Below are 16,397 nucleotides of genomic sequence, written 5' to 3' on the forward strand. Positions count from 1 at the left end.
TTCTATATATAACATCATATCATCTGTAAATAGTGACAGCTTTACCTCTTCCTTTCTGATTTGGGTGCTGCTTATTTATTTTTCTTGCCTAATTTCTCTGGCTAGGATTTCCAGAGCTATGTAGTGTAAAAGTGGTGAGAGCACACATTCTTGTCTGGTTCCTAGTCTTAAAAGAAAAGCTTTCAGTTTTTTACCTTTGAGCATGATGTTAGATGTGGCCATGTCATATATGGCCTTTATTATGTTGAGGTACTTCCTTCTATGTCCAATTTGTTCAGAGGTTTATCATGAAATGATGTTGGATTTTGAAAAATGCTTTTTCCGCATCTGTTGAGATGATCACATGATTTTTATCCTTTATTACATTAACATGGTGTATCACATTGACTGATTTTCAGATGTTGAACCATCAGATAGTGAAGTATTAGTATTAGTCAATGCAAAAAACCCCATGAGCTATCAATCCATGAAAAGACATGGAAAAAATTTAAATGCCTATTACTAAGTGAAAGAAGTCAATATAAGAAGGCTACGCACTGTATGAATCCAACTATGTGACATTCTTGTAAAGGCAAAACTATAGAGACAGGTAAAATATCAGTGGTTACCAGGAAATGGAAAAAGTGGGGAGGAATGACTAGGCAGAACACAGATGATTGTGGGGAGAAGTAAAAATACTTGGGGTGATGCTATAATGATAGATACATCTGTCTAAACATATGGGATGTGCAACACCAAGAATAAACCCTACAGTAGTGATGTGTCAATGTTGGTTCATGAATTATAACAAATGTACCCTTTGGTGACACATGTTGATAAAAGGAGAGACTGTGCATGCGTTGAGGCAAGGGTACAAGGAAAATCTCTGTATATTCTCCTCAATTTTGCTATGAAGTTGAAACTGCTAGTAAAAAAATAAGGCCTTTTTAAAACAATGGTGAGAATGAAAGTAATTTGGGATAGAAGATTCTGGAACAAACAATGCTATTTGAGTGTCTCTACCTGCAGTAACATTTTTACCCAGATGGCATCTGCTTAAAAGTTAGGATCAAGGAAAATCTAGAGCTAAAAACATCAATTAGCAGGCATTAGTCATGTAGGGAAGAATTGTAGTCAAGAGCAACAAACCCTCAGAAGGAGATAAAATTGAGAAGTTTGGAAGGAACATACAAGTTGGCAGCAGCAAATGAGCTTTATTCTAGCTCTTTCAGCTATTGCAGACCTCCTTCCCCCTCTCTTCCAAAACAAGACCCTGGTGACTGTTCCAATCTACTAATCCCTGTGGATGTCTTGGAGTAATAAAAATGGTTTACCTTAAAGTCCATATTCTTAATCTGTCATGGCTAGTCCTTATGATATGATTCCTGCCTATTTTTCCATAATTGTCCCTCTGGGCAACCCTATGCAGCCTACATGTCCTCCAAAAATCTCTTTTACACCTTGAGTCTTTGTGCAATATTGTTCTTTCAGACTTGGATGCCCCAATTTTCTTCTGGCTATACACTCTCAGACTCAAATATCATTTTGTGGATGATTATTTTCTTCAGTCTCTATTCTTATATCTTCCCCAGGCAGAGGGAAAACTGTCTTCTCTGTAGGCTCACAACACCAGGTATTATAGCATTTACCACATTTTACTATGATAAAGTGTACATTTGGCTTCCTCCCATTATACATAAATTCTTTGGAGGCTAAAACAGTCTTATTCCAATACCCACTGTTTTCTGCTATTATCTCTCTGGGCCCCACTGCTGCAAGACATGAAACATGACCCACTGGCAGAAACATACCACAGCAACCACATCACTTAGTACTGCATTCCTTAAGCAATCTGATTCTGGGTAGAAACTATTTGAAGAATAGACCAGAAGATCTGGAAATTTTCTTCTTAGGTTGTAACATCACAAGTCAGGAGGCTCTGATAGGTCTGTATATGACCAGATTTCTACCTCATACATTTTTGTTTCAGATGCAAAATCACATTGGGGTAAACTATGAATGTATGTATTTCTTGTATTTCTAGTATCTCCCAAATGTAACCACCTGAGTAACCCCAAGACCTTCAGCTTCAGTGGTAATTTTTGTCTTTATTACTTAAGTAAAGTGGTTCACACTCTCCTCTTTCTCACCCATATCTCTAAAGGTTATTGGGTGCTGATGTTTTTCCTGATTACCTCTGATTTTAATTTCTCAAATTGAATTTTGATCTCTGATCTGAAAGTCACCTTCCATATCCCTTCTCTTTCCTCCTTCACTCCTCAATACCCTTTCTTCTATTAGTATGACCCAGAATCCTTCCTTTTCTTGGTGAACCTCTAGCACAAACTTGTAAGACAGATTTTACTGAAGTTTGAGATAGATAGCATATTCTAAGCAATAACTTCAAAGTTAATATTAGACATCCCTGTCATAAAATGTCAGCATTCTTTCTCTGTTACGGGAATTCCTTACTAGTCAGAATTCCTTAGTCCTGAGTTTGTCATCTTTTCTGGATTCTGTTTTTTTTCTTTTTTTTTTTTGTTTTGTTTTGTTTTGTTTTTGTTTTTTGTCATTTTCCAGGGCTGCATCCACAGCATATGGAGGTTCCCAGGCTAGGGAGCTGTAGCCACCAGCCTATGCCAGAGCTGCAGCAACGCCAGATTCGAGCTGCATCTGCAACCTACACCACAGCTCATGGCAATGCCAGATCCTTAACCCACTGAGCGAGGCCAGGGATCAAACCTGCAACCTCATGGTTCCTAGTTGGATTTGTTAATGACTGAGCCATGACAGGAACTCCAGGATTCTATTTTTTTCCATTGAGATATTTCAGCTGCCAGATCACAGTTTTCCAATAAACATATATTTTGTAGAGGGAAATTTAACTGTCTCTATACTCATCCAACCTCTAATGTTTTCAGTGTACTTTTCCTTTCCAGAGACTACTGGGAAACTGAAAAACAGAGTGATCATCTCTTAACATTCAGCAACACACACACAAAAAAACTCACAGAAACAAGGAAATTTCAGTTTTTATTCTTATGTAAGACTTCTTCCCTATCCATACACAAAAGAGAAGAAAATTTTTCTCCCTCTGTGCAGAGTCCCCAGAGGTCAGGATTCACACACACACACACACACCCCACAAATACATTACATGCTGTAGGTATCAAGATATTTAGTCAGGTTCTTTCTTACATGATTTCTGAGTGCTTGATGCAGTGATTCATAATCCACATTCTAGTCATATTTAACAAACTGATAGCCTCAGACTGGAAGGAGAGTTTTCTTAGCCAGGAATCCAAGACTAAGAATTTCCTCTGGCTTTCCAGAGAAGGGGTATATGCCAAGCCACTCATAAGGGTATACAAAATCCATCTCTTTGTGTGGGCTTTTCAACAGCCTTGAGAATACTGTGTACACTCCCAGAGGCTTAGACCCAAAGAAGCCTAGAATTGAGCACAAAGGCCATATTATGCCCTGCTATTTTGTGCTAAAATGGTAGGCTTGTCCGAACTCCGAGGTAGCATAAGACAAGCCTGCTCCATTTGGCTGCTTCTGATGGAGAAACATGATGAGTATTATCTAAATCCTTGTTTCCATTGTCACTGTCTATGTGGTACAAGGAAAATGCAATCAAAGAGACAAAAACAATGTTTTCGTGGACCTCAGCATCTTAATAACACGGCTGATTTGACTGGTGTCCTAGCAGGAATGTAGCTAGGCTCCTAGAGCACTAATAAAGACAGGCCTGAGGACTTCCTCCCTTGATGAGCCCTGCTTCTAACACATAAACTCCAGCTATTTGTTTCACACTTGTGAGCTCATGTTACAGAGAGGATCAAGTAGGTGTGTGTGTACTAATACAAATCTCACAATGATCAAATCAGAAAACAAGCCAATGAGCAAACTAATAAGGTAGAGACTAAGCATATTTTATAGGCTTTTGCAGAAGGGCCTTATCAACTGTACAAGTTAATACACTATACCGGATCAGGAAGTGAGGAGAAAGTGGGGAAAATGGAAACATATATTAACCTGACTATTTTTTCACATTTATGCAGGAGTATGGAACCTAATATTTGATCACTGTAACCTAAATCATTTCATTTAATTCATGCTATCTCCAGTTCATAGTTGAGGAATCTAAGTTCAGAGAAGTTAGGTAATGTGACCAGGACCACATGGTTGCCAAGGGAAAGTGTGTGGACTCAGACAGGTATTATGATTCCTGACTAGATTTTCTTCCATGTGTATTTGCTGCTGTTCTGAAATCATGTTTACCTCGCACATAATTCAGAAAATTCTATTATTGTCATCTCATCTAATGCCAATAGTTTCCAGAAAGCTCTGTGCTAAATCATATGCTCAGCTCCTAGGTAACCTTCTTCCTATTCTTTCTGTTTATTTGTTTTTACTATATTTTAGCACATGTTTTCAAGTCACTATGTGATATCTTGAATAGATGAAGATTATGTTTTCAAATAAAGTAAATATTTGTTGATTCAGACTTGAGTCATGATCACTTTAGGTAAAGTCATACCAAATATCATCAATTCTAGAAAACAGTCACCTCCTTGGTTGTGAGGCTTCCAAAGGAAGCAAAAAACACACTAGTGACTAGAGGTACAGCTCTTATCAGAGCCCAGGTTCTCTTTATTGTCTTTTTTAGGGCCGCACCCACAGCATATGGAGGTTCCCAGGCTAGGGGTCTAATTGGAACTGTTGCCACCGGCCTATGCTAGAGCCACAGAAATGCCAGATCCGAGCCCTGTCTGTGACCTACACCACAGCTCACAGCAATGCTGGATCCTTAACCCACTGAGCGAGGCCAGGGATTGAACCCGTAACCTCATGGTTCCTAGTCGGATTTGTTTCCGCTGCGCCACAATGGGAACTCTGAAGTTGTCCTCTTTTGAACTTGAATCTAGGAACACTTAAGTTCTTCTATATGTGGATGAAGTGGGAGGAGAAAACGAATTCAGCTGTCTTCCTAAATCTCATCTCTTAAATGCAATTTTTGCAAAAGCAGTCATTTCATAGATGATGTTCTTTGAACTTTGCATATATTCAAGATGAGTACCTTTTTATTGCATAATTCCAGTTATTTTAAATATAGTTCTATGCAGGAAAAATAGTTCTGTGAAACCCAGAATCAACATGGCAAGAATTCATCTTCGTTATTCTCTTCTAAGCACATTTATTTTAAGGTAAGTTAAATGTGGCAGCGTGGGGCTTCCTGTCTATTCTCTTTTAGCTTTGAGAGTAATAGTCCATAGCAATGATGCACTAGAAATGGGAAGGATGGGGGAGAGAAAAAGAAAGAGAGGAAGAGAGAGAGGGAGGGAGGAAGGGAGGAGGAGAGAGAAAAAAGGCAAAGAGCAATTTACTGACTTGACCACAAGTTATTAGAGCAGATTAAAGCTGACTCTCCCTTGAGAGAGGAGTTGAAAGGAAGAAGCAGAGGGGTTTTCTGGTATTTATGCAATGACAAGACTACTTGAGGCTAGCAGAGAACTGTTCTTAACCATCCCATGGGCTTGGAATATGTTTATAGTCAGCTCTAATGAAGACAAGACTTTCTGGTGATGGACTGAGCTCATGCATTTTCCAAGTGTTTGTTCAGGTTGTCAGTAGATTGTAAATATAATGTTTGCATTGTTTTTAACTTATTAAATATTTATATTCAGGCATGCATGTGAACCCAAAAGGCTGGTCATCCTAGTGAAATGGTAAGCGCCTGGATTATGGGGGTAAACTACCTGCCATATGGCGATGTGTCAGCTTCTATTCCTTTCCTAGAAAGAAAGCCAGTGTTGGATAGTCTCATTAGAACACTACACATGTGCTTAGGTCACACAATAGCAGGAGAAAAATTCTTGGCCAGATTCAGGTATTTGATGTTTCTAAAAGCATTAAAGGCCAATAGGCACATGAAAAGATGCTTAACATCACTAATCACTAGAGAAATGAATAGCAAAACCACGATGAGACACAGTGAGATCCCATGAATGTAAAAATTAATCAAGGAACACTATGAACAATTCTACATACTCAAATTTGATAACCTAAATAAAATGGACAAATTCCTCGAAGGACACAATCTGCCAAAACTTACACAAGAAGAAACAATCTGAATAGGTCTACATGTATTAAAGGCATTAAACCAACAATCGATAATCTTCCAAAACCCAAATCACCAGGAAAAAAGGGTTCATCTGTGAATTCTACCAAATATTTAATTAATAGATTATACCAATTCTAGACAACATCTTTCAGAGGATAGAAGCAAAAGGAATTTTTCCTAAATCCTAGGAAATTAGAAAACTACAGACCTGTAACTCTCATAAACATACATGCAAAAATCCTCAAAAAATATTAGCAAATCAATCTAACAATCTCGATAACTTGAGTATGGTGATGGCTTGTTAGATATAACACCAAAGGTATAATCTATGGAAAAAAGTGATAAACTGGACTTCAGTAAAATTAAAAATATCTGCTCTGGGAAAGATGCTGTTGGGAGAGTAAGACAAGCCATATATTGGGGGAAATATTTGGAAAGGACATGTCTGATAAAGGACTGTTATCCAAAATATACAAAGAACTCTTAAAAATCAACAGTAAGAAGACTGACAGGCCAATTTAAAAAAGGGAAAAAGAAGATATACAGAAACTGACAGGTCAATTTAAAAAAAGGAACATCCATATGCTGAGGGTAGAGCCAAAAAAAAAAAAAAAAAAGATGACGACACTGGCCTCTCATGTCCTTTACATTCAAACTGTTTAAATCACACACATCATGTAGCCTCTGGAAAACATTCCAATGAACGAATGAGAGAGAAAATATCTTACTATTTTGATAAAAATAGTTTTCACCAAAGAAGATATACAGAAAGAAAATAAGCATGTGAAGGTGCACAGCATTAATTATCATTAGTGTGGAAAATTAAAACAAGGAGATAGCACTTCACACTCATTAGAAAGGCCAAAATCCAAAACACTAACAATACCAAAAGCCAGTGAGAATGTAGAGAAATAGGAACTCTCATTAAATATTAGTACAAACGCAAAATGCCACTTTCACTTTGGAAGACAGCTTAGTAATATCTTAAAAACTGAGGGAACATAGCCATACCATACAATCTAACAGTTGTGCTCCTTGGTATTTACACAAAGGAGTCAAAAAATTATATCACCCCAAAACCTGCGCGCAGGTGTTTATAGCTTTATTCATAATTGCCAAAACTTGGAAGCAATAAAGATATCTTCCATTAGGTGAATGGATAAATAAACTATAGTATACCCAGACAGTGGAATATTACTCAGTACTGAAAAGAAATGATCTGTCAGAGTTCCCATTGTGGCACAGCAGAAATGAATCCAACTAGGAACCGTGAGGTTGCAGGTTCGATCCCTGTTCTCATTCAGTGGGTTAAGGATCCAGCATTGCCGTGAGCTGTGGTGTAGGTCACAGAGGCAGCTTGGATCTGGCATTTCTGTGGCTCTGGCATAGGCCAGCAGCTGTAGCTCCGATTAGACCCCTAGCATGGGAACCTGCATATGTCAGCAGGTGTGGCCCTGAAAAGACAAAAGACAGGAAAAATAAAGAAAAGAAAACAAAAGAAAAGAAAAGAAATGATCTACCAAGCCATGAAAAAAACGTGGAACTTTATTTTGCTAGGTGAACGAATTCAATCTTAAAAGGCTGCATATTGTATAATTCCAACCACATGGTATTCTGGAAAAAGTAAATCTATATAGGCAGTAAAATAATCAGTGGTTACAAGGGGTTAGATAGGGAGCAATGGAAGAATAGACAGAGCACAGAGAACTGTCAAGTGTATCAGCAGTTATAACTTTTTCTAATAAGCACTTAAAATACATAATAATTAAAATTTTAAAAATGCTTTTTGACATACGAAATCAAATGATTGTGAATCACCTGTTGGGAGGCATAACAAGAAATTAGTGGTTCTCAAAGTATGGTTCAGGGAATTCTGAGGCTCACAAGACCTTCTCAGGGTCTACCAAGACAAAACTATTTTCACCAAAATAGTAAGATATTTTCTCTCTCATTCGTTCATTGGAATGTTTTCCAGAGGCTACATGATGTGTGTGATTTAAACAGTTTGAATGTAAAGGACATGAGAAGCCAGTGTCGTCATCTTTTTTTTTTGGCTCTACCCTCAGCATATGGATGTTCCCAGGCTAGGGATTGAACCCAAGCCACAGTAGTGACAATGCCAGATACTTGACCCACTGAGCCATCATGGAGCTCCCCAGTTGCCTTCTATTAAGCCAAATATGAAAGAAATATACAAAAAAATGCAAAACAATGCCACTCCTCACTTTTTTAAAAAAATTATTTTTAATAAAAATATGTATATAAAAAAGAAATAACATATGTAGCAGGAAAAGGTGGAAAATTCTTAAATGGGATCATCTTCATCTGGGCTCAACTTTTTCTACACTGCTGTGGGCAACACCGACTTCCTGAAGGTGTCTGACATTTTCTCTGTTGTAACTGTATCTTCATTTTTCAACTATCCCTCTTGTTATTATTAATAGAAGGTCCATAATCAGATATAAATTTGAGTATGAAAATAAGACTCTAGGAGTTCCCGTCGTGGCACAGTGGTTAACGAATCCGACTAGGAACCATGAGGTTGCGGGTTCGGTCCCTGCCCTTGCTCAGTGGGTTAATGATCCAGCGTTGCTGTGAGCTGTGGTGTAGGTTGCAGACACGGCTCGGATCCTGCGTTTCTGTGGCTCTGGCGTAGTAGGCCGGTGGCTACAGCTCTGATTCAACCCCTAGCCTGGGAACCTCCATATGCCGTGGGAGCGGCCCAAGAAATAGCAACAACGACAAAAGACAAAAAAAAAAAGAAAAAGAAAATAAGACTCTAAGTCTCAGAATGAAAAGAGCAGCCCACTTAGGGTAAAGGCAGTTGGATCATAAGCTATAAACCAGTTCAGAAACAATTCAAACTCGTAACAAAACTTTTCCCATTTTCATCAGTCTGCCATGGTACACTGTTTGAAAAAGTCAAGGTTTTTAGTTATAAATAGCAGAATTCACTCTAGCTAATTTAAGAAGAAAAGAATTTATTAAAACTCACTAAAATTCCAGGAGAGCAACACCCAGGCTTGGAAAAAACAATCAGGCTATGCTGCAGGATTACTGTAGCAAAGACCAAATTCCTTCTGAAACTAGGGGATCACATTGCTTGTACCTTGTATCTGGGCACTGGATGCTAAGTAAAATCTGGCTTCTAACTTGGAAATCATAATGTGGAAAGTTCCCAAACATATAAGGACTCTGGATGAATGTAAGCATAATAGAAGTCCCCTTTATGAAGAGTATGGTAAAAGAAACTTACATTTTGGAATTAGAGATAGTTTCAAAACCCTGCTTGGTCACTTATGAGCTATGTAACCTGAGGCAAGTTATCTTCTCTGAGCCTCATTTTCTCATCTGGAAAATGACAATAACATCTACTATATCACAATGCATTTTCTAGTGTCCTCTGAGCCTGTATAGGTATTCTCAGCTCATTTTAAAATAAACCTGTTCATAGGAGACCTTAATACCCCCCTCACATCAATGGACAGATCCTCTAGACAGAAAACCAATAAAGCAACAGAGATCTTAAAGGAAACAATAGAAAAGTTAGACTTAATTGATATCTTCAGGACACTACATCCAAAAAAATCAGAATACACATTCTTCTCAAATGCTCATGGAACATTCTCAAGAATCGACCACATATTGGGACACAAAGCTAATCTCAATAAATTTAGGAGCATAGAAATTATCTCAAGTATCTTCTCTGACCACAATGCCATGAAATTAGAAATCAACCATGGGAAAAGGAAAGAGAAAAAACCTACTCCATGGAGACTAAACAACATGCTACTAAAAAACCAATGGGTCAATGAGGAAATCAAGAAGGAAATTAAAAACTACCTTGAAACAAATGATAATGAAGACACAACCTCTCAAAATCTATGGGATGCTGCGAAAGCAGTGCTCAGAGGGAAATTTATAGCAATCCAGGCCTTTCTCAAAAAAGAAGAAAGATCCCAAATTGACAACTTAACCCTCCACCTAAACGAATTAGAAAAAGAAGAACAAAACAGTCCTAAAGTCAGCAGAAGGAAGGAAATTATAAAGATCAAAGAAGAAATCAATAAAATAGAGACTCAAAAAACAATAGAGAAAATTAATAAAACCAAGAGCTGGTTCTTTGAAAAGGTGAACAAAATTGACAAACCCCTGGCCAGACTCACTAAAAAGAGGAGAGAAAGAACCCAAATAACCAAAATTATAAATGAAAAAGGAGAAATCACAACGGATACAGCAGAAATACAAAAAACCATAAGAGAATACTATGAACAACTATACGGCAACAAGTTTGACAATCTGGAAGAAATGGACAATTTTCTAGAATCTTACAGCCTGCCAAAACCGAATCAAGTAGAAACAGACCAACTGAACAGACCAATCACTAGAAATGAAATTGAAGAGGTCATAAAATCACTCCCTACAAATAAAAGTCCAGGACCAGATGGCTTCACAGGTGAATTTTATCAAACATATAAAGAGGAATTGGTGCCCATCCTCCTGAAACTCTTTCAAAAGGTTGAAGAAGGAGGAATACTCCCAAAGACATTCTATGATGCCACCATCACCCTCATTCCAAAACCAGACAGAGATACCACCAAAAAAGAAGACTATCGCCCAATATCATTGATGAATATAGATGCAAAAATTCTCAACAAAATCTTAGCCAACCGAATCCAACAACATATCAAAAAAATTATACACCATGACCAGGTTGGGTTCATCCAAGGTTCACAAGGATGGTTCAACATACGCAAATCAATCAGCATCATACACCACATTAACAAAAAAAAAAGTCAAAAATCATATGATCATCTCAATAGACGCAGAAAAAACATTTGACAAAATCCAACATCCATTCATGATCAAGACCCTCGCCAAAGTGGGTATAGAGGGAACATTCCTGAACATAATCAAAGCCATTTATGATAAACCCACAGCAAATATAATACTCAATGGGGAAAAACTGAAAGCCTTCTCACTCAAATCTGGAACAAGACAAGGATGCCCACTCTCACCATTGCTCTTCAACATAGTTTTGGAAGTCTTAGCCACAGCAATTAGACAAACAAAAGAAATCAAGGGCATCCATATAGGAAGAGAAGAGATAAAACTGTCACTGTATGCAGATGACATGATACTATACACAGAAAACCCTAAGGACTCAACCCCAAAACTACTTGAACTGATTAATAAATTCAGCAAAGTAGCAGGATATAAGATTAACATTCAGAAGTCAGTTGCATTTCTGTATACCAGCAATGAAACATTAGAAAAGGAATACAAAAATACGATACCTTTTAAAATTGCACCTCACAAAATCAAATACCTCAGAATACACCTGACCAAGGAGGTAAAGGACCTATATGCCGAGAACTATAAAACTTTAATCAAAGAAATCAAAGAAGATGTAAAGAAATGGAAAGATATTCCATGCTCCTGGATTGGAAAAATCAAGATTGCGAAAATGGCCATACTACCCAAAGCAATCTACAGATTCAATGCAATCCCTATCAAATTACCCATGACATTTTTCACAGAACTAGAACAAACAATCCAAACATTTATATGGAACCACAAAAGACCCAGAATCGCCAAAGCAATCCTGAGAAACAAAAACCAAGCAGGAAGCATAACTCTCCCAGACTTCAAGAAATACTACAAAGCCACAGTCATCAAAACAGTGTGGTACTGGTATCAAAACAGACAGACAGACCAATGGAACAGAATAGAGAATCCGGAAATAAACCCTGACACCTATGGTCAATTAATCTTTGACAAGGGAGGCAAGAACATAAAATGGGAAAAAGAAAGTCTATTCAGCAAGCATTGCTGGGAAACCTGGACAGCAACATGCAAAGCAATGAAACGAGAACACACCCTCACACCATGCACAAAAATAAACTCAAAATGGCTGAAAGACTTAAATATACGACAGGACACCATCAAACTCCTAGAAGAAAACATAGGCAAAACACTCTCTGACATCAACATCATGAATATTTTCTCAGGTCAGTCTCCCAAAGCAATAGAAATTAGAGCAAAAATAAACCCATGGGACCTCATCAAACTGACAAGCTTTTGCACAGCAAAGGAAACCAAAAAGAAAACAAAAAGACAACTTACAGAATGGGAGAAAATAGTTTCAAATGATGCAACCGACAAGGGCTTAATCTCTAGAATATATAAACAACTTATACAACCCAACAGCAAAAAAGCCAATCAATCAATGGAAAAATGGGCAAAAGACCTGAATAGACATTTCTCCAAAGAAGATATACAGATGGCCAACAAACACATGAAAAAATGCTCAACATCGCTGATTATAAGAGAAATGCAAATCAAAACTACCATGAGATACCACCTCACACCAGTCAGAATGGCCATCATTAATAAATCCACAAATAACAAGTGCAGGAGGGGCTGTGGAGAAAAGGGAACCCTCCTGCACTGCTGGTGGGAATGTAAACTGGTACAGCCACTATGGAGAACAGTTTGGAGATACCTTAGAAATCTATACATAGACCTTCCATATGACCCTGCAATCCCACTCTTGGGCATCTATCCGGACAAAGCTCTACTTAAAAGAGACACATGCACCCGCATGTTCATTGCAGCCCTATTCACAATAGCCAGGACATGGAAACAACCCAAATGTCCATCGACAGATGATTGGATTTGGAAGATGTGGTGTATATATACACAATGGAATACTACTCAGCCATAAAAAAGAATGACATAATGCCATTTGCAGCAACATGGATGGAACTAGAGAATCTCATCCTGAGTGAAATGAGCCAGAAAGACAAAGACAAATACCATATGATATCACTTATAACTGGAATCTAATATCCAGCACAAATGAACATCTCCTCAGAAAAGAAAAGCATGGACTTGGAGAAGAGATTTGTGGCTGCCTGATGGGAGGGGGAGGGAGTGGGAGGGATGGGAGCTTGGGCTTATCAGACATAACTTAGAATAGATTTACAAGGAGATCCTGCTGAATAGCATTGAGAACTTTGTCTAGATACTCATGTTGCAACAGAAGAAAGGGTGGGGGAAAAAATGTAATTGTAATGTATACATGTAAGGATAACCTGACCCCCTTGCTGTACAGCGGGAAAATTAAAAAATTATAAAAAAAATAAAATAAAATAAACCTTTTCATGAAATATACTAGCTGTTCATTCACTGAAAGGACTTCAGAAGCAATGACCATACCTCAGACTTCAATTTCTTTTCTTTTTTTTTTTGCTTTTTAGAGCCACACCCACGGCATGTGGAGTTTCCCAGGATAGAGGTCTAATCATAGCTACACCTGCTGGCCTATGCCAGGGCCACAGCAATGCCAGATCCAAGCCACATCTGTGACCTACACCACAGCCCATGACAACGCTGGATCCTTGACCCACTGAGCGAGGTCAGGGATCGAACCCACAACCTCATGGTTCCTAGTCGGATTTGTTTCTGCTGAGCCATCACAGGAACTCCAGACTTCAGTTTCTAAATATTATTCCCTACAAAAAGCAGCCAAGGCCTTAGGGAACGGCTGAGAGCAGGATATTAGGTGGTTCTGGGTGTCTTTTGCTAGAAAATCAGGAGGATCCAACATACTAGTGAGGACATGACAATAAGACAGAAAATTTTCCAGTAGCTAAATTTTAATCAATGTGAGGTCATAGGTTATGATGTATAAAGAATAATTAATGTAAATAATAACCTATGACCCCCCAGGAAACTCAAGGAAGAAAATTAAAAAAGGAAAAGAAGAAAGAAAGAAAAAAGGGGTGGGTGGGAGAAAGAGAGAAAGAGAAAGGGAGGGAAGGAGGGAGAAAAAGAAAGAAACAGAAAAAAAACTGTTTTGCTGTCTTTTGATAGTGTCTAACATTAATACATTACTCTGAAAATTGGTAACAAATGAAAATGAATTAAGCATTTGACGTGCTTTTAAAAAAATTCTAGGAGTAACGGTTATTCACCTCAAGTTGTTGAGAAAACACTCTTCTTTACAGAAGAATCCCAGGAAACAGACATGGAGGAATGAGAAAAAAAAGAAAAATTGCCATTTTGCAACCTGCAATGGAATAATTGTTTCAGGCAAAGAACATTCAATGGTTGTTAAAACCATCAGATGTCGGGTTGTTGAGAAACAGGATATGTGGTCAATTCCAAAGCATTACACCACAGATTATTTGCTAGCAACATAGGAAAACATTGCATCTTTATACTGGAGAGAGCTGGAGGTCACCACCTCAACCCAGTCATCAAACCTAGGATCGCTCATAGGAGGGTAGCCCTGTTATTTACAAGTCTCCTGATGAAGCAATATGAAGGATATGGCATTGACTATGAAATATTTTAACCAAAAAAGTTTTAGATGAATCTATTTAAGCCTTTTCATGAAATATACTAGCTCTTCATTCCCTGAAAGGACCTAAGAAACTATAAGCATTTCCCAAAATTTCCTTGTAGAAAATATAGTGGAGATTAAAAGACATAAAGAGAAAATAATCAGACAATTGCAGAATTTGGGGCATTTTATGTTGGGTATTTTCAATAGTATGAAAAGAAATGTTTGGGGCATGTTCCAGATGCAAAGAGATTGTAAAGACTCTATCCTAATTTAGGATAAAAATCTATAAAAAAAAATTTGGAGACACATGAGGAAATTAGGAAACGGACTGGGTATTGGAAGTATTAAGAATTACTTTGAATTATTGCTTTAATGTTATTGTGAATATGTAGAAAGTGTCTTTACTCTTAGGAAATGCATGCTGATATATTTAGGGATGAAGTACAACCCATATAAAATTACTTTTAAAACAAGAAAATGAAAAAAGAAAATAAGAAATAAGAAGTGAAAGAGGAGAAATAACAACTAATAACAAAGAAATACAAAAAAAAAAAGAGAGAGAGAACATTATGAACAGATATGCCAACAAATTGGACAGGCTAGAAGAAATGCTAAAAAAAATTTCTAGAAACAGGGATTCCTGTTGTGACTCAGTGGGTTAAAGACCTGATATTATCTCTGGAGGATGTGAATTAGATCCCTGGCATCACTCAGTGGGTTAAGGATCTTGCTTTGAAGCTGCAGCACAGATCACAGATGCGCCTCTGATCTGGTGTTACCATGGCTGTGGCGTAGGCCACAGCTACAGTTCCAATTTGACCCCTGGCCCAGCAACTTCCACATGTCGCAGGTGCAGCCATAAAAAGAAAAAAAAAATTCTAGAAACATATAACCTTCTAAAACTGAATCAGGAAGAAACGGACAATTTGAACAGACAGATCACTAGTAATGAAATTGAATTTGTAATTTAAAAAAGCTCGCAGCAAACAAAAATCCAGGACTAGATGGCTTCCTAAGGGAATTTTGCCAAACATATAAAGAAGAACTAATATCTATCCTTCTCAAACTATTCCAAAAAATTGAAGAGAAGGGAAGACTTTCAAATTCATTGCACAATGCCACTACTACCCTGATACCCAGACCAAACAAAGACATTACAAAAAAAGAGAGAGAAAATTACAGTCCAATATCTTTGATATACAGGCAAAAATCCTCAACAAAATATTAGCAAACCAAATTTAATAATATATAAAAAGGATCAAAGTCCCCATGGTCAAGTGGGACCTATTCCAGGGATGATTCAATTTTTGCAAATCAATTAATATGATTAGCATTAACAAAGGGAGGATATAAATCACTTTATCATCTCAATAGATGCAAAAAATTATTTGACGAAATTCAACATCTATTCATGATTTTTAAAAACTTTCAAGAAATTTGGTAGAGAGGGAATATATCTCAACAGAAAGGCCATTTGTGACAAATTCACAGCTAACTCAGTGGTGAAAAGCTAAAAGCCTTTCCTCTAAAATCAGTAACAAAATAAGGTTGCTCACTCTTGCCACCTCGATTTAACCTAATATTGGAAGTTCTAGCCATGGCAATCAGAAAATAAAAAGATAAAAGGCATCCAAATAGGAAAAGAAGTGAAACTGTTACTATTTGCAGATGGCATGATACTATATATAGAAAACCTTAAAGTCTCCACCAAAAAAACTATTAGAATTAATAAATGAAATCAGTAAAATTGCAGAATACAAAATTAATATATAGAAATCTGTTGCTTTTCTATATACTAAGAATGAACTATCAGAAGAAGAAAGCAAGAAAACAGTCCTGTTTAAAATTGCATTGAAAAGAATAAAATACCTAGGAATAAACTTCACCATACTGTGAAAACTATTGGACATTGATAAAAGAATTTGAAAATTATACAAA

This window comes from Sus scrofa, chromosome 15, assembly GCF_000003025.6.
Source record: "Sus scrofa isolate TJ Tabasco breed Duroc chromosome 15, Sscrofa11.1, whole genome shotgun sequence".
In the NCBI taxonomy this organism is placed as follows: Eukaryota; Metazoa; Chordata; class Mammalia; order Artiodactyla; family Suidae; genus Sus; species Sus scrofa.